General features: G+C 37.2%; 1 protein-coding gene across 4 annotated transcripts in view; it reads left to right on the plus strand.

The window, feature by feature from the left end:
* B3galt1 (beta-1,3-galactosyltransferase 1) overlaps positions 1–19,615 on the plus strand; it is a 549,878-nt gene that overhangs the window by 169,480 nt on the left and 360,783 nt on the right. For all 4 annotated transcript variants that reach the window (XM_076928849.1, XM_076928852.1, XM_076928850.1 and 1 more), the window contains exon 2: positions 6,381–6,484. The gene's annotated coding sequence lies outside the window, so the exon portion shown is untranslated. The remainder of the gene's footprint in view (positions 1–6,380; positions 6,485–19,615) is intronic.

Here is a 19,615-nt window from a genome sequence, read left to right on the forward strand (position 1 = left end):
TTGATGATATATTGAACCCCAAAGAGTTGGATAGCATTTTACAGTTGTACATGAGAGCTTTCAAAGCTCCATTAGGGCTAGGTTGTCAGAATAATGACATCTATTCTGAGCATCCTTCATTCTCATAGTATATGATCTATGGAAAGGCGGCATGAATTAAAGATGATAATGAGATGAGAATGGTGGCAGAAATTTTAATGCCAGCACTCTGGAGGCTGAAGTAGGAGAGTCAGAGCAAGTTCTGTGAGTCAGAATGAGCAGAGAATTCAAGGCTAGTCTGGGCTATTTATAAAGGCCTAATAGATAATAATAATAATAATAATAATAATAATAATAATAATAATAATATTGTTATCAATAACAATAAGTAAAATTACAGTAAGGGTCAAGTGACTTAGCTATTTAAGATATAATAGTTTTATATTTTGTAGACTTAACTTTCATAAGTATGTTAATATTATTAACATAGTAATAGTGTAGTCTGTTAATAGTATTTCTCAAACTTGCCCAATGGATGCAGTCTTTAAGGATTAAAAAGCAAGTGCAACTTTACATTTTCATGAGCCCCAGGGTTAAATAAGTTCCATTACAATATTATTTTTAAATGCATAAATATAAAGTCAGTTATAAATGCCATGTGTTCATGCCTTTTATGAAAGGTAATTGTAAATCTATATGCTGTATTATTAGAATTCTTCTGTTTAGTACAACTGCTCTCAGTAGCATCCTTGGTATTTCTATCTCCATACATATTACTTAATGTCAAAATGATTATAAACACAAATGCTGAATTTATACAGTAGTTTGTCATTAAATAATATATGAAATTTAAACAAAATATAAATAATAAATTTTGGAAAAAAAAAGCAGATTCATGATTGGAGAGTATGTATTAAAATAATGAGATTTTACTTAACTAAATTACAAGGAAGCAGGGTTTTTTAAAAAAAAAAAAAAAAGAAGAAGAATGTGGAGCTCAAACTGATGTGCATTTTATAAAGTTAGATTAGAAGAGTTTACGTGAGAGCCGGGTATGGTGGTGCACACCTGTAATAACTAGACTGTGGAAGTAGAAGGAGCTCAGATTCATTGGCCACGCAGACCAGCCTAGTTTACATGGCATCTTGTTGATAAATAAAAAGGGACAGGAAAGAGAAATGGCTATGCAAGAAACAATGAAGTTGAATTGAAGCTGAAGTGTTACCTATATGTATTTGTGCATACATATTCATGCATGCATATATTTCTGCAACAATAATAATAAAAGAAACATTGGCTTTCAACTTGAGAATGGGAGAGGGACTCAAGGGAGGTTACCTGGGAGAGACTCGTAAGAGGAAAGTGATATAATTCTATTTTATTTAAAATCATGTCAACCCCCCCCCCAAAAAAAAACAAACCAGAATTATGACTCTGGCTTAATATTGTCAAAGAAAAAAAAAGATGTTGAAATCAGTCTAAATATCTAAATGTACACAAATGTTTAGGTAGTAAATAAAAGTGGGAGAAGGCAAATCAAACCAACCAACCAACCACACAAAAAAACCCAATTGTCCTTCCAGAAGAAAGATTTTACATCTTGAGGGGTAAGCTTCATTTTAATTGCTACATTTTATGTATAATTCAACCAATAATAAAGTTGATCGCAACCAGTCTTTCATAAAACTTGACAATAGTATGGAGTCCTATCTCATTTTTCAGTGAAGAAGCCCGGTGTTCTTCTGGTATATTCCAAATTCTTTTCATATAACTTCAATATGGTTGGAAAACCTGTGCACCCCTCCTAGAGCCTCTGTATCCCTATGGAAGCTATGGAATGTGTTCCTGTTGAAAAGATGTCCCTTCAATTTAGGTCCCCCCCTCAGAAGTTTCCTGTAAGTTCATAGAAATACATACAATGACCATCTAAATTTAAAGGAAGATGTTGTCCTTATAGATATGAACACCATTAACATAGCTGGATAGATTTGAAGGACCAAGGCAAGTGCTCTATTATTTTTATAGAAGAAAATGTGTGTCTAATGCAGTGGTTCTCAACATATGGGTCATGACTCCTTTGGGCCGAATGACCCTTTCACAAGGATCACCTAAGAACATTGGAAAATACAGATATTTACATTGTGATTCATATCAGTAGTCACATTACAGTTAGGAGGTAGCAAAAGAAATAATCTTATGATCACCACAACTTGAGAAACTGTACTAAAGGGTCACAGCATTAGGAAGGTTGAGGACCACTACACTGACAGACACCTAAGTTAGGAATCAAAGCTTCAATAGATATATGACCTTCTTTCCTTCCTTTCTCAATTCCTTCTTTCCTTCTCTCCAGCTATCCATCTCTTCCTTTCTCCCTCCCTCCCTCCCTCCCTCCCTCCCTCCCTCCCTCCCTCCCTCCCTCCCTCTGTCTCTCTCTCTCTCTCTCTTTCTTTCTTTCTTTCTTTCTTTCATTCTTTCTGTCTGACTTTCTGTCTTTCTTTCCTTCACAAACTCTCTCTCCATCTTCTTTCTTTTAGGAAGTAGAGAGCAATTATTGCATGCTCTATTGTGTGTACATTTTATAGATGAGAAACTTCTGCTTTATACAGCTAAATAGGCAACATTAAGGGAAAGATTATTAAATGCAAATCAGGACAAAACCAAGCATGTATTTAATGAATTCTATAACTAAAAATCAAAACAGTGTAAAAAACTACTTTAGATGACATTATCTCAAGTCAGCTCCTCAGCTAATATTTATGAAACATGTCTTTGTTACTCTAACTTTACCTAGAAAATTGAGGGCCCAACCAACATATGTCATAGGCTTGTCTTAGTGTTATAGATCATGAAAAATGGCATTTAAAGGCTTTAGGATTTGGGTTTTTTATCTCTGATTTCATTGGCTTGGCTATAAGTTATTTTAGAGGAAGGGATATGTGCCCTAGGAACCTGAAAAAAAAAAATGGCACCAGGTCAGAAGTAAATCGAGGCTTTGAAATCTCTATTACTATCTATATGCAGGAAATATCATCTCTAAATCCCAAAGCTCTGAAAAACTAAGGCCAGTCCTCCATCTCTAATTTCCAAGATTTTTGTTTCTGTTTCTAAAATGTTTGAGTCCTTTTATGCAGATTTTAATATTTAATGAGTTCATCTCATTTGACCCAGTTAAAATTTGCTCAAAGGTCACATGGGAAAGTCTTGTATTATTGGAGATTAGTCCTGAAGACTGAAGGTCATGATGTAAATAAAACAAGAGTCATGATATAAACAAGAGTTTATATGTATGCTTGCTCTGGCGTATTGTTGTCTACAAAACCAGGGCTTGGTGAGCCACAGTGTGATCCTGGGAATGGAACTGTGGTCCTCGGCAAAAGCAATAAATGCTTTTAACCTCTGAGCCAACTCTCCTACCATTTCAAGTGGCTCCCCTGCCAAAATAATGTCAGACACACCCTACAATTTCTGACCAGAGTTTGGGCAAACAGAGACCAGAAAGAAGGCAATTGTAAGGGTGTTCATGACTCAATATAGAAAGCTTCTTATGCAGTGGCAGATTTCTTACTAAAATCTAATTTTTAAACTAGACTTTTTATTAGTTTATTCTTTTTCACTTATTCTTTCAAATATTATGTTGATTTTTTTCCTTTTGATATTAAAGTGTAGGGATGCATCCCTCAGAATTGGGAATTTAGTAATTTAATTACATGCTTCATACTTAATTTTAGCATAATTATATTCTTTCATCTCTTTAATCGTATAATGATTCCTTCCTCTTAGCAAGAATTTTGAATAAATTGGTTCAAAACCCAAAAGGGCCTGAGAAGATTTGTAATCCTAGCTGGCTATGGAAATTTTTCATTTCCTTTAAAAAGGGTTTTGTTCATAAAGGGATTTTATTTAGAAGTGTTCTGGAGGAGTAGATATTGTTTACCTGAAAGGCTTTGGAGTCCATTTGTCATTCTTATTATTTAATGATTAGACTAATAAATAATATTTATTATTAGACTATTAGTCTCTTTTTCAATATATTTCATATGTCAGATGCTGCCAGTCCCAGCCTGGCCTTGTAAAGTGTATACATGGTGCTATTTGTTAAGAGTGCCTGCATATCTCTCACTGGGAGCAACATTACCAGTACCTGTCTTCATTCACAGCTGCCCTTTGCTCACAGACAAGAAAGTCACTTAACACCATTTTGGCCTCCTGGATAGCTACCTGAGGTTACAAAAGACCTAAATTCTGTTTAAGAAAATAACACCAAATCAGCAAAAATGATCTGCAGTGGCTCAGCCATGTTCGGGTTTAAAAATAATTGCTGTTTTGATTCTGTAAATTTGGGGACATGCTGGCTCTTTCCGTAGGAACGTGGTGTGTTTGCATTGGTTTGAGTATTCCATCAGCTCCTACTCACCTACTGACAACAGTGTCTTCTCTCCCCTACCTTGGGAGAAAGTGGATTGCTCTGGTTTACCACAGCCTTTGTTTTAATATAAATCTTAGCTCAAAAACTGCCATAATTCTTTCTTTCTTTTCTTTTTTGCTTATTTCAATTGTCTAATTTCCATAAGAAGTGAAGCTTTGTTGAGAAGTCCATTTCTCTGCTAACCTCTACTGTTCTTAGAATATACTATCTGTGTTAGATTGTGTATTGTATGTTTCTTTCATAAACACCCCTTATGTGGAAGGGAGGAAGAATTTGTTTCACTGGCCAGGAAAAGAGTAAATATTCCTTCTTACAAGAGCCTTGACTTACAGTCTTTCTAATATTTAAAGAATATGAATGAGACTTTTGGTTTTTAATCAAGATATACATTAATTACAACAAGATATACAGATTTTAAGGACATAATTCAATATTGTTTGCTTAATGTGTCTATATAGTCACTATTCTGATCAAGATACAGCAATTGTCTATTGTTACTAAAAGTTCCCTTAGGATGCTTCTCTGATAATCATGTGTAGACATACATTTGCATATTACTAAAGTCAATTTTACCTTTCCTAGAAGTTCATAGAATTTAACCAAAGAGGATACAATTTTCAAAAATATGAGCCTGGCTCACTTCATTCAATTAAATGTTCTTGGATTTATCTACTCTATAGATAATTAATTTGATTATTGTGGAACAAGATATTACCCACATTAAAAATAATGGGGTCAGTAATGAAAACCTGTACCGTTACAGGTACTGATCCTCTGTACACCCATCTTTAGAGGATTTTCAGTTATGCCTTTTCTGAGTCTCTGTTCACTTGCTGTTAAGATTCTCAAATGTATGTATGTATGTATGTATGTATGTATGTATGTATGTATGTGTATTCTTAGAAGAAGCATTTGAAAAGTCACAAACCTCCTATCTGGGTATTAAAAGCCCTCACAAAGAGATCATTTGATAAACCAAGCAAATTAGGAAGTATGGTTTTAGATTTGGAAACAGCCTGGGCACCCTTACATCTCCAAGTTTCTGCATAGCTACACCTTTGATGTTTCTTTGCATCCACATTACACTGTGAATCGTTACGTAAGCATAACAGGTTGTAAGATTTTGGAGCTACAAAATTAGATGCTCCACTGCAAGTCTCTCTTAAAACATATTTTCTATGGCATAAATATTTAAGACTGTAAAGGGTGGGTTTGGCTAGAATTCCTAAGGAACTTTGCAAAGCAATGTTGTCTATTTGCAGGCAGCTTAAGAGGCTTTCCAAGAATAGCATGTGGAAAATGGATTCACTGCATGATGGCCAAAGCCAGCTTTTTGTTGTTGTTGTTGTTGTTCTCATTTTTGTTCCAAAAATGGACTCATGGAATGTGTGTTTATGTGGGAGAGTGTCTTACAGAGCATGCTGCTGGAGGAATAGTGGTCCAGCCACTCATTGCTGCAGGATGGGTGGAGTGCTTAGGATTCCACTAGAGATGTTAAGTCAGAAGGAAGAAATAAATTTTAGGTACCACAGTGTGGTAGTCTGCCTCATCAATGAGTAAAATGGCAAGTTAAATGTAAATGCACATGTAGTGAGTGAAACATTCCCTAGAAGTCGTTAAGATCATTGAGTCATACATGATGTAAAGAAAGAAAGGGCATTCTTTGTTCTTGTTTTGTTTTTCAAGACAGAGTTTCTCTCTGTACCCTGGCTGTTCTGGAAATCACAATGTAGACTAGGATGTCCTCGAATTCAGAGATCATTTTGCCTCTGCTGGGATTAAAGGCATAAACCATCACAGCCCAGCAGAAAGGGCCTTTTAAGTGTTCTGCAGATGCAAATGTGTGCCTGACAGCTTGACACAAGATATGTGGAAAATTTATTCAGTGTCAAAAAAGAGAATCTGAACACCATACAGCACAGCGTTCATGTTTCTTATGTGGTTTTTCATATGTGGTTTTTCTTCCCCTTAGATCTGTTCGAGCCACGTCAAGGATTGCTGAGTCCAGGAGTGGAGAAAGGGCAGTGTGAGAAAAGAGACTCTACTCTCAGAAGAATGCAAGAGATTTCGTCCTAGGTAACAGCTGTCTCCTATCTTTCTTTAGCTTTGTGCTCTTCAAAAGTTAGTGAAACTTGTATAAAAATGGATGGCATCCAGGGAAACATTAAGATGCTCGGGGTTTGGTTATAACATGTTCGCTTTTGTGACTCTCATCTTTACTATGAAGTAGGTTCCAAAGTCAGTACTCAGCAGATACTACCTTCACATTTGAATTAGGGTGACATGTGAAGTAGGCATCACTGTAAAGCAGTGAGCTGGCCACTTTGGACTTAAGTCAACAGTGGGAAGGACTGTGACTTTTTTTCCATGTTATACCTAGGAGGCTGCTCACAAGAGCGGTCAACTGGCACCACTGAAACTCCAGGGCTGACACTCTCCAACCTTAGTGCACTGGCATACGACAGAGAAGTGGCGAGTTCTGTTGAGGAGCAGTAGACTGTGCTTTTTGAATACTTTACATGTTTCCCTGTTCTGTATATCCTTCCATGATAGGACTCCTGACTTAGGGGGATTGAGGAAACAAAAGGACTTTGGAGTTTTAATTTTCAGTAGAGTTAGTTGAATCTAAACATAGCCTAGTGTCTACAAGATTTCTTTTCTAGTTCTGAAATAGCTCATAGCAAAGTCTGCCCTAAAGGTGATGAAGATACTCTGTTGTTCATCATAATTGTATTTTTTTTCAGACTCACTTCCACATTTATGCTTACTATAGTTGAGTCTTGAATCGGTTATCTTTGTAGTCATTCAACAGATGCTAAGGTTTCAATGGCATGGGGCACAATGCAAACCCTGACTGAATTTATTAGTATACAAAACTTCAGACTCATAGGACCTGTACCCTGATTCCTCTGCTTTCTTAGCTTCTACTTAATAGGAGTGTCAACTGACATCCCCTGTGGTATTATCATGAAATATGGCTGAAGATGTCCTCATCAGAAGTTAGAAAGCGTGTTATCCTAGCACTGATTTTACCTTATCTTGATTTGCTTTACCAGATTGTATGATTTTTTTTTTTGCTTTGTTTTGTTTCCTTACACAGGCTCTTTCATTTAAGACAGGTTCATGGTTACAGAAAAGTTCATTTTGAAAACACAGAGAATTTCTGTGTGCAATCCTTTCCTACACACACAGTCTCTGTGTGTTACAGACATCCTGTACTTTTGTATAATAATTTGTTATAATTGATGACTCCATATTAACACATTCCTATGTCCACCATTATAAAATGATTCCCTGCTGGTATATCTTTTGCATAGTTTTGGAAAACTATGTAATGACGTATTTGCATCACTACTGCATAGATGCACTGTCCTAAAGTTTTCTGTTCCCCTTATTCACACCTCCATTTCTTCGCTGATATTTTGGCCAGTTACAATATTTTCTGACCTACATAATTTTGCCTCTTCCAGAATGTGATGTAACCTGTGTCATACCATATGTAGGCTTTTCATATTGACTTCTTCCATTTGGCAAGGGTGTGTGTGTGTGTGGGTGTGTGTGGGTGTGTGTGTGTGTATGTGTGTGTGTGTATGTGCGCACACATGCATGTATACATATGTGTATGTGTACATGCATGTGTGCTTGCATGTATGTGTGTACATGTGTGTGTTTGTAAGATCATAGATGATTTCTTTACATATCACAGTTTATCCATTCATGATTCATCTGCTCAAATTAACTGTAGCTTTGAGAGCTGCTTAAGAAAATGCTGAAAATATTTGTTTTCAAACTTGTAAGCAACCGGTTTTCAACTCACTCATATGTACACCCAAGAAATATGATGACCAAATCATCTATTAATAAAATATAATTTGTAAAAGAAATTGCCAAACTACATTTCAATGCATCTGTCACATTTTACACTGATACCAGCTTTGTGAGCAAGTCCCTCCTGATCCTGGTCCTTGCAGAACTTTCCTGTTGACAATATATTATATGTTACCAATGTAATGGAGACAGCATGCTTTTCCATTGTCTATGTTTGAATAGACTTAATTACACTTTAAATGTATTTAAAAGAGACTTTGATTATCTAGGAATCTCTGGACACCTAGCTGGTAGCATCTTCTTGAGTATTTATTGTGGAATAACATTGATTAAGAATTTGAACTTTTTTCCTGGGCCTTGCCAGTTGTGATTCTATTTTGTGAGGTACATATGTTTGTTATAACACTGTGACCTATTCTTCACTGCCATAGTTGGCAAAGACCCTTTTAATAATTAATTATCATAATTAAAATATGTACAGTAACTCAAAATGTTTTTTTTCATAACCAAAACACCCATGCTCTGTGAATCTTCATTAAAATAAATCATGTTTGATACCACTCAAGCTAGGTTTCTGCCATGAACAGGATTACATGCAATACCACGCCACTTAGAATGTACTCAGTCATCTAATCTGGAAAATAACTAAGACTGGACATAGCATACGGAAGACATCAAATCAGATTTGCCTGTGCTTGTTATACATAACCCCAGACTTTTAATGATTCAGCTATTCTGTTTATACTTTGAGGATGGTATGGAATTAAGTCACATTCCTTCCTACATATTCAGTTAACATAATTTTAATTTGAACACCTTACATAGGAATGTTGAGAAAACGAGATGTTTAAACACAGACATTGAAACACCCCTCCACCTCTTCTTTTTCTAATGAGGAATATAAGTAGTCTAAAACCTCTGATCAGAGATGCATCTAATAATTCAAGGATGGGAAGAAGTGTAAGATCTTCAAATCCCTGTTTCCCATAGTAAGGAGGTTATGACCTAAGTGAGGAAGAATGAGAACACTGGGGGCAGGACAGACATTGTTATTTATGATGCAGTCAATCCCAAAAAGGCTTCCCCAGAACATGAGGGTGGAGATCAGGGGCATCTTAGGAACATGCATCGTTCCTAAGTAGCTCAGCCATCGGCCACTCTTCTGTGGTCCCAGTTTCATTGCTTGTCCCTTTGTGCTTTCATTCTTCTTCTCCATCTTGTCCAATGACAATAAATCATTTTTTATTTATTTATTTATTTTTACCACACATAGAACCTCTAACTGCGCGTCACCTAAATATTAGAAACGTATAGCAGCTTGTCAGAGTCCACTGTGATGTGAAGAGACAACTCTGGATTTGATTGATTTCCATGTTGCAAAGAGCCTGGTACTCTGTCTCATATTGGAAATTTCTGAGAAGATAATTTCCAGCTTTAAGGAAGAAAATCAGCCAACAGTAAAGGAAAAGGATTAGAGAATGAACAGGAAATGCAATTAGCATGCTAATTAGCTAATTAAATGAGAACAAACCTGAACTGTCCTATCCTGGTGAAAAGTGAGAGAAGGTGGTAGGGTATATAGAGAGATTAGGCTTGACTCGGTTATATTTACTGATCACTCATTAGATGCTCAGTTCTGCTGAGGGCCTTTAGATGTTAGTGATGACAATATGTCACCTCTTCTAACAGGCTCTTGTTGTCAAAGATATTGGGTCTTCTTTAGAGTTCATGCATTGATATCCCAACTTCGATCTACTCGGTTAGGGGTTAGAAACTTCAGGTAGTAACAGGAGTAAATGTAGTGAGAGCTAAGTCATTCTTTCTGGCACAAGAGGGTAGTTTATCACCCAGAAGAGAGTTTCCAGTAGCACCAGAAACACTGGCCCTCTGATTTCAGCCTTCCTAGCTCTAGAACCTGCAGAAACAGATGTAGGCTGTTGATCAACTATCTACTTCATTCATCAAACAAATTAAATAATGACTAGGAAACATTTGAAATGTATGTGATGTGTTGAAATCTTGAGTATTAAATGCAAAACTTACAAATTTGAACAAAGTTAGGGAAGTATAGGTGAAATGCCCAATAGGCTAAACTGTTAAATATGACAATATTTGAGTTTTCACTGAGAAGGTTGAGCAAGTATTTAAACCAAGTGACATTTGAGTTAGTGCTGACAGGAAGTGCACTCTAGGAGAAGGTAATGGAAAAACATAACAACAACAACAACAACAAACAACAACAACAACAAAGCACAGTAAGTAGCCTCTTCCCCAAGTCCAGCCTCAGCATGAGGAGGGTCCTGAGTGCTGCACTGATTCAATAAGGAGTCAGTCAGTAGTGGATGCATGCTGTCAGTTCAAGTGCTCTCTCTTTGCCAGAGGATTTTATTATTCTTCTTTCTTCTCATTCTTCATTCTGACCAGAGAGCCTGAAGAACCCAGTATTAATTTACTAAAGCTACATCATCAAGGCTTTGACCATTGTTAATCATATTTTTTTTTAGAAATTCTTTAATTTGCTTAAATTTTAAGAATCCCAGATCATTAGTCTCAACCCCCATGTCCTTAAAATGGAAACTAACACAAAGCAAAAGCACATTTCCATAGTTTTTACACAGCCTGTGCTTCACAGGTAGTCGGGCACAGCGCTTGTGTTTTCCTGGCACATCAGTCTTTAGTAACTATTTTCAAGTAAGAACAAAGGTGACAGACGATTTAAAGTTAAATTTCTTACAAAGTTTTAAAATGTATGCAAGTAAAGCAGCTAGCTCTCTCTAATATCACTCTAGGCATTACTATCTTCAATCCTTCAAATAGCTAGGACAACGAAGTACTAATATTTTATATGCTTGTACATAATCTGTTTATCCTCTAATCGTTGTTTATTGTAGCAATTCCATGGCCTATATACTCTCCTTCTAATACTATTTGTTCCTAGATCATACACAAGCCTTCCTCCTACAAAATAAACCCATTTTTCATTTAGTTGTTTTTATAGATTCCTTCTTTTCCTATCCATGCCTTTTCTTCTTGAAAACATTTTAAGTCTCTATTCTTGATGCCCCGAAGTTTATCCTGGCTAATTAATACAGCAGTAATTGACCTGGAGGGTACATGTGTCTCCTCATATAATTCCAAGTTTGACCAAGTCTTGCAATGAGAAATTTCTACAAAGGGCTATGTAGGCTTCAATGGCCACTGTGGCTATGTTGTCTAGTCCTTTCCCATGACCCTAAAGGCCAAGCAGAAAGCCTGTTCCTCATGACCACCTTCATTCTTTATTCCTGAGAATTACATCTATTTCATTTATTGTGATGTGATTTGCTCTAAGTAATGGCGGAAGTACCCAGAAAGAGATCGAAAATAAAACACATGGATGAGACAGCTGATCAGTTTCAGACAACAACAGTCATCAGCACACATGGGGACCAATGGCCTGACAATGTTCCCGGAGGGCAAGAACTATGTCACACCTCTCCTTAAGCAACTTACCTGGACCTGGATGCTTCTACCAGTTGGAAGGATGAGGTAGCAGGTAAGTTCAAAACCAGCAGAGACTAAATAGTAGCTTTATAGTGAGCTCCTGGCCACTGTGTATAGTAGTGTGAGATGCATGTCATTCATAAATAAATAAAGGAATAAATGAATGAATAAATAAATAAATAAAGTAGGTAGGTAGGTAGGTAGGTAGGTAGGTAGGTAGGTAGGTAGGTAAGTAAGCAAACAAGCAAAGGAATAAAAGATCCTCATGTGGGAGCCAGTAGAGGATGTTTCACAAATGGCCCTCATGAAATTAAAATTCTAACTCAATACAATTTTACTAATTCCCAAATATTAAAGTGGAGACTTTGTCAGCTACAGAAATGTTTCCCTTTTGAAGTCTTGCTTCAAGTCAAAGTAATTCTTTCTGTAAAGGACAAAAGAGATAAAATAAGAGAGAGCTAAGCTGTAGCCCTTGGGCTTGCCTAGCCTGAAAGTCTGTCAGAGCAGGCCAGGCACACTGGGGAGCAAAGGACAGTGTTCACCCGTCCCCTTGAAGCTGGGGAAGGGGGCTCAGCTGAGACAAGAAAGCACCTCCGTTGCCAGTACTCCTAGATAGGTAGGGAAAATGGAGTGACTAAAAAAGCAAAACCAACAGCTTGTAGAGCTGCCACAGGAGTCCTGGTGACATAAAGGCACTGATCATGGGGAGCAGATTTTGTTGACTGAGAGCACAGAATTTGAAACAAATCTTGGTTCCTATAGATGCCTTGAAAAAAGTCATCTGTGAAAAATTAGTTACATCTTGGACAAGGAGTATATTTGTTTTCAGCTTAACATTACAGGTATTTTAATACTATTTATATATCTGTCTTTGCTCAAAATGTGCTGATACGTTTGACAGACTAACATTACAAGTGTTAGGCTGCAAAAGTGCCTAAGTATTCATGTGTCCCTGCCTCCATCTCTGTCTGCTCTGGTGGCATCACAGGCACACAGGACTGATGTCTCAGTACTGCTCCATTGTGGAGCCTTCACACACCAAAGACCAACTTTCTTTGGGTCACTGCGAGAAGTCATGTCTTATTAATGCATAAAGCTTATTTATAATACTTGCTCAGTTTCCTTTTCTTCTAAAAACCTAACAAAGTACATGATTTAGTACACATAATAGGAGAAAGTGGGCTGATGGGTGAGGCTAGGAAGAAGTCTACGTAGGTAAAGTGCTTGCTGTGTAATCAGTATTACCTCAGTACAGATGCACACAATGTACATAAAACGTTGGGTGTAGCACCATTGCATCTCTAAGAAGAAAAGGGAAAAGTGGAAAACTGATTGAGGAACATATTCAATGTCACCTTCTGACCTCAAGACATGTTTCCATGGGCAAACACAGTGTCAGAGCTCACACACACACACACACACACACACACACACACACACACACACACAGGTGCATGCACACACACACATACACACACACACATCCATCCATTGGGGTAACTATTTGATAGTCTTCTTATAACATCTTGTGTACTTTTGAAAATTTGTGAGAATTAACATAAAGCAATAAGTACAAATGATTCAATACATTTCTGTTAGAATATTAATTAATAGGTGCTTTGAAGTCACTGATATATGAAGTCAGTATAAGTCAGCTATTGTTCCTGTTTTCTCTATGGCATAGATTTTAGTTTTTAAAAAATAGGCTTTTATGCTGTGTAGCAAGCCTCCCAGGAAACAGGTGCTTTGAAAGAAAGATTAGATATATTAAAAATGGGGACATGTCTTAATATAAAAAAGAATGAGCTTATTTTTCTTGGAAACAAATTGACAAAGTGTGTCAAAGTTAATGTGGCAGATGGCAGGAGGTATTTTGGATTTCAGGATTAGCTGTTAGGGGCATTCCGAAGAAAATCAAATTCACATTCAAGGTCAGTGCAATGCCTCTTCTCTTTTCCTCTTCTTCATCATCCTGTCTTTACTATAATCCACACTCAAAAAGAATGTACAATCAGTCTTTTATAACTCTATAACTCCTTATGAATACAAAATTGCATGCCACTTCTCTGAAGAACATTTACAATTTAAACAGGAGAGGAAGGTGATATCTCTATTTAAAATAATTATAACACATCCTAGTAATATAAGACCTAGAGATTTTTATAGTTTTTCTCCTTGTAGGTGCACTTTGATCTTTACTTTTGCATCTATTTCACAGTAAAGTAACTATGTAGTCTTCATAATTACAACACGATGAGACTCTCATTGGCTTTAATTAACCTTCTCTATTCTTTTATAACTCCACAATTAATTTGCCTAAATTTGTTAGCAAATGAAAAGATCCAACTGTAAAAGTTGCATGTTGCTTTAATTATTAGCCATTTGAGTCTTGTGCTTAAAATGGTAAGGTGGGGAAATGATTTGCTATTGTGCAGTAAACATAACCAGGTTTTCCATGAAGGCATTGTTCCAGGAATGACCTTTTTTAAGGTGTTGCTATTGGCTTTGTTCACATAAAGTGGAAAATGTCAGTTGGAATAGAAAGACAGTAACCTAGGATATTTGTATAGGAGACTCGGGGATTTAGCAGTAAAAATAAACCTATACTAAAACCAGAAAATTTTAATAAGAAGAACAGAGTCGAATCACTGAACTTGGCAACTTTAGAAGTGGTTACTTAGAATACAGGCTTTTAAAAAAGCTTTTTTTCCCCCCTCTCATTAGCCAATGTAATTGCATCAAAATCAGAACTCTTAATTTTTATAAGCCTGAATATGTTCATGGAGCTTTTCTCCTGCCTTAAATCTGAGAAATTACAGAAGGCATATGCTTTGTACACTCAGAACAGGAGAGAAAACAACACTTATCTGACATCTGCAATCCTTATATCAAAGTCTGAAATAATTTATGTTTTCCTTTTCCCAGCAAAGAACAAGACCAGGGACTTTGGGAGGAGCTCTGGAAGTCAGATGAGAACATGGTTAGGTTGTGATCCTCAGATACCACAGTGAAATTAACCTGATTGCTCTCTCTATCTCTGTCATGTGAGCAACTTCTGGGGCTGGGTGTACATGCACATGCCTCTCTGTGGTTCTGAATACGAAAGCCCTCGAGACAGAAAAATATCTTTCGTTGTTGCTTTGGAAACATCATTTAAAGCTCTTTACACCTGAGTTTCTCTGGGAAAAAAACATCCACTTCATCTTACAATGGTCTCAAGGGAACAATTTAGTCCTTCCTTTAAAAGCCAGTAAGGGCTCTCCAGGTACAAGATGCAGTCTTGCAAAGGTGTCCTCAAACTCTGTCGATCTTAATTTTAGGAATTGCAAACTTGATAGGTTAGTTTACCAAGCCATTACAGGCAGGAATAATTCTTCAGAAGTTGTTAAAATGTTAGACAAGTCACGACCAGGAATTACATGTTTACTTTGTTTGTGTGTTGAGTGTATACTCAGTATGGACAATTTAGCTTCCATACTTTAAGTGACCACAACTTAGGGAAACATCCCTGAGTGTCATTGAAATGACCTTCGGAACAGCTTCTCCTACTTTATGTATTACTCTAAACTGTAGAATATGTGGGACCAATGTTAGGAGACTTCTGGAAGTCTTTTTGTGGATATCTGGATTTTCTTGTTATGTACCTGTATCTCAGAGGTTCTGCATCAAATTAAGCTCTCAGACAGAGTGTCACTTGGAGGACAGTTGCTCTAAGTGTGCTTATTATTCAGGCAGGAATGTTTTCCCATTGGTATATGTCTTAGTCACTATTCTATAAAGGTGGGGAAACACCACGGCTCCAAGGCTCCTCTTATAAACAAAAGCATTTAATTGCGGCTAGCTTACAGTTTCAGAGTTTTGATCCATTATCATGCCAGGTAATGTTGTGTCAGGCAAGCATGGTGGTGCTGGAGAAGTTGCTGACAGCTATATCCTGATCCAAGTGGGGGAAGGCAGACTCTGGACCTGACATGGGCTTTTTAAAAAATTGCTTTATTTATTTACATTTCAAATGTTGTCCTTCCCTTCTCAGTACCCCCTCCAAGAGTTTTTCACCCTATTTCCCCTCCCCTTTTCTTCTGAGAGGGATATTTTGGGGGTTTTGTTTGGTTGTTTTGGGGGACCCTAACTTCTTGAGTTCTTTACATACTTTGGATATTAGCCCTCTATTGGATGTAGGGTTAGAGAAGATCTTTTCCCAATCTGTAGGCTGCCATTTGGTCCTATTGACAATGTCCTTTGCCTTACAGAAGCTTTGCGGTTTCATGAGGTTGGTCCCATTTGTCAATCAATGGTTGATCTTCAAGCATGAGCCATTGGTGTTCTGTTCAAGAAAATTTCCCCTGTGCCGACATGGTCCACACTATTTCTCACTTCCTCTTCTATTAGACTCGGTGTATATGGCTTTCTGATGAGGTCCTTGATCCACTTGGATTTGAGCTTTCTACAAAGTGATAAATATGGATCAATTTGCATTCTAAAAACAAAAAGCCCAAGATAGCAAAAACAATTCTCAACAACAAAAGAACTTGTTGGGAAATCAGCACCCCTGACCTAAAACTGTACTACAGAGCAATAGTGAAGAAAAAACTGGCATGGTCTTGATACAGAGACAGAAAAGTCAATCTATGGAATAGAATTGAAGACCCAGAAATAGACCTACACACCTATGGACACTAGATCTTTGACAAAGAAGCCAAAACCATACAGTGGATAAAAGAAAACATCTTCAATAAATGGTGCTAACATGGGCTTTGGACCCATCAAAACCTACTCCCAGTGACCCACTTCCTCCAAGAATGCCACAGCTGCTAATCCTAATCCTTCTAATTCCCTCAAAGTGTTGTACTCACTGGTGACTAGGCATTCAAATATATGAGCCTATGGGCACCATTCTTATTCAGACCACCACAGTGTATATTTTAACAAACATCTGTAATTCTCTAATGTGTTGTTAACACATCAATAAGATGAATGTGATTGATGATCCTTTTAATTAATGATGTTAGATTCTTGTTCACTTGTTGACTCCAACCAACTGTGTGAACAAATGGCAAAACCCTTCTGAAAAAATGATGGATGGGAGGAAGTAGATCCACATAAGGTAATTGATTATGGGATGTTTAATGACAGACGACTCATAGGGCCATAGCCCTGTACTGATAGCAATTCAGCTTTATTATGTGAGAAGTGGTACCATTGATTAAATAGTTTAAGTTATATCCTTGCATTGCTGTGAAATTCCTAAAGAAACATGAACACTTTTAACATTGACATTTAAAAGTACAACGGTGCAGTCAACTCCAGGGATATGTTATTAAAGTGCAAATATCAGGTGACTGCCTTTTAGCTATATAAGAAGTAAGTGCAAATGTTTTTGAGGTGAAAAACACTATTAAATGTGTGTGTGTGTGTGTCTGTGTCTGTGTCTTTGTGTGTGTGTGTGTCTGTGTGTGTAACTCATAATAGATTTTTTATTGCCTTGTTGCCTCCAAATTTGTCCTTTTTCTTTCTAGTGTCTAAATTTTAATTCTTAGGTTTCCAAGTTTTTTCACTTAAAGATGTTTTTGTTTGTTTGTCTGTTTGTTTTCTCTTTTTTTCTTTTTTTCTTTTTTTTCTTTCCTTTTCTTTCAAATATTTTCTGGGCTGCAGAGGTGCCTCAGCACTTAAGACTGGTAGCTCTGGCAAAGGAACCAACTACAATTCCCAGCACTCACTTGGTGCTCAGAATTGTCTGTCACCCCAGTCTCAGGGGATCTGATGCCCTCTTTCTCGCCTTCATAGGCACGCATGTGGTACCTAGACATACATGCAGGCAAAACATGCATACTGAAAAATAAATTAAAAAATCATTAATTAAATTATTTTCTGATTTTGGTGTTATTGTTCAAACTTAAAGGCAACAATAAAAATGTAAAAACTAAAATTTTAAATTTACAAAAAAAATTAATTGATAGCTTTTTATGAGAGCTTAAATCTTCCTTTTACTGTAATGTCCATAGAAATAAAACCAAGTTGATCAAATCTAGATTTTGAAGGGTTTTAGTTTCTGAAGACAAATCACAGAAACGTTAATTCATTTGTCTCCTGTGGGTAAGAAAGGCTGCAATGGGGCTGAGCCACATGGCTCCACTCTTACAGAAATGAAAAGCCTTGGACTTTACCTTCAAGCTCCACTTATGTCTTGGCATTGAGCTTTCAGTGCAGTTTTGCGTTTGAGACTAGAATGTGAGTGAATAACTTACGGCAGCAAGACTCTTGAGGGCCATTTCTATTCTAAACTCTTAAAGTAGGAGAGGCTTCAAAGTTTTAGACATGTAACCATATTTAGAGGCTTCTGTGACATCTCTTCATAATAGAAGCATGTGATAGAAGCCCAGATGGCTTTTTTATTCGTTCAACACATACTGACTGAAAGTCTCCTTCGTGCTCGCCACTTCACTTGTTCCTAGTGGTTGATATTTCAAAGGGGAATATAGATTCTTATGGCTTGGACATAAAATGACCTCAGAGATTCGTGTGTTGAAATTTTTGTCAGTTTGTGATATGCCGCCAGTGGTTTGAAATAAGCTTTTAGGAGAAGTGCCCCGATTGGAGGAAGTAGGTTAGTGAGCACTTCCCTTTAAACAGATTTAACTTGTTGCTAGTTCCTCTCTGTCTGCAAGCCTAGATACCTGAGTGGTGTGGTTCTGTCATATCATTGCACCCTAAGGGTTTGTCCTTGCCCCAGGAATCAAGCAACCAGACTGACAGTCATAGCCTGAAATCTCTGAGAATGTGTCGAAAGTATCTTTCTTCCCTTAGCTCGTTTTCTTACCAAATTGAAAAGCTAACGCAGCCACTCTCATTAAGGAAATCAAATTGGTCAATTTTTTTATGGGTACCATTATGAGAAACACTATTGAGAAAAGAAAAAGATGAGTGAGACAGAGGAATAGGATGCCTCCACATAAAGTGTGTAGACTCCTCCAAAGAAGGACAGGTAAAGAACCAACATGAGAAAACCAAGAAGTATGTTCTAGGGATGTATTCATTAAGTCACTTCTTGTGTAGGACCACAAATACAGTTGCACAGGACTTTACTTCTCTGAAGTATACAAAGAGATTATGTTAATGGTTAGTGCTAGGGTTATGGACTCAGTGCTGTGGGGGTGTTCTTGTAATCCTAGCACTCAGAGGCTGAGTCTTAGGGTTCTATTGCTGTGAAAAGACACAATGACTGACCACAGCAATTCTCATAAAGGAAAATGCTTAATTGGAGATCGCTTACAATTCAGAGGTTTAGTTCATTATCATCATGATATGCAGGAAACATGGTCAAGTGAAGGCAGACATATTGCTGCTGAAAGAGCTGAGAATTCTGCCTCTTGATCTGCAGGCAACAGAAGGAGACCAAGTCACATTGGCCAGAGTTGAGCTTACATGGCCTCAAAGACCACCTCCTTAGTGACATACTTCCTTCAACAAGGCCACAGCTCATAATACTGCCACTCCCGATGGTCAAGCAATTAAACACATGAATTTATGGAGCCCCTCCTATTCAAGCCACCAAAGTAGGGGATGGACAAGTTGGGCAACACTGAGAGACCCTTAACTTGGTGGAATTAAGATTGTCACTTGCTCTCCACTATAACTTTGCAAAAGTGCCCTCTTCACAATTCTTCTTCCTACTCAAACATGGTCTTACTTAACATTTTGAAAGCTATTACAAGCAGTGATTATGCCTGGTTGATGTTTATGGTAATTAATTAGGAAAAGTCCAAGTGTGTATGGTTTACACTGCAGAAGATCAGTCTTCTTTTTCCCTTTCACTACTTTAACTTTATGAGCCCTCACTGACTCTTGGTCACTATTAAAAAAGGTTTAAAAAAGTGAGTTCTGTTAAACTTTTATTGT

The sequence above is a fragment of the Arvicanthis niloticus genome, chromosome 2 (genome assembly GCF_011762505.2).
Source record: "Arvicanthis niloticus isolate mArvNil1 chromosome 2, mArvNil1.pat.X, whole genome shotgun sequence".
Taxonomy (NCBI): domain Eukaryota; kingdom Metazoa; phylum Chordata; class Mammalia; order Rodentia; family Muridae; genus Arvicanthis; species Arvicanthis niloticus.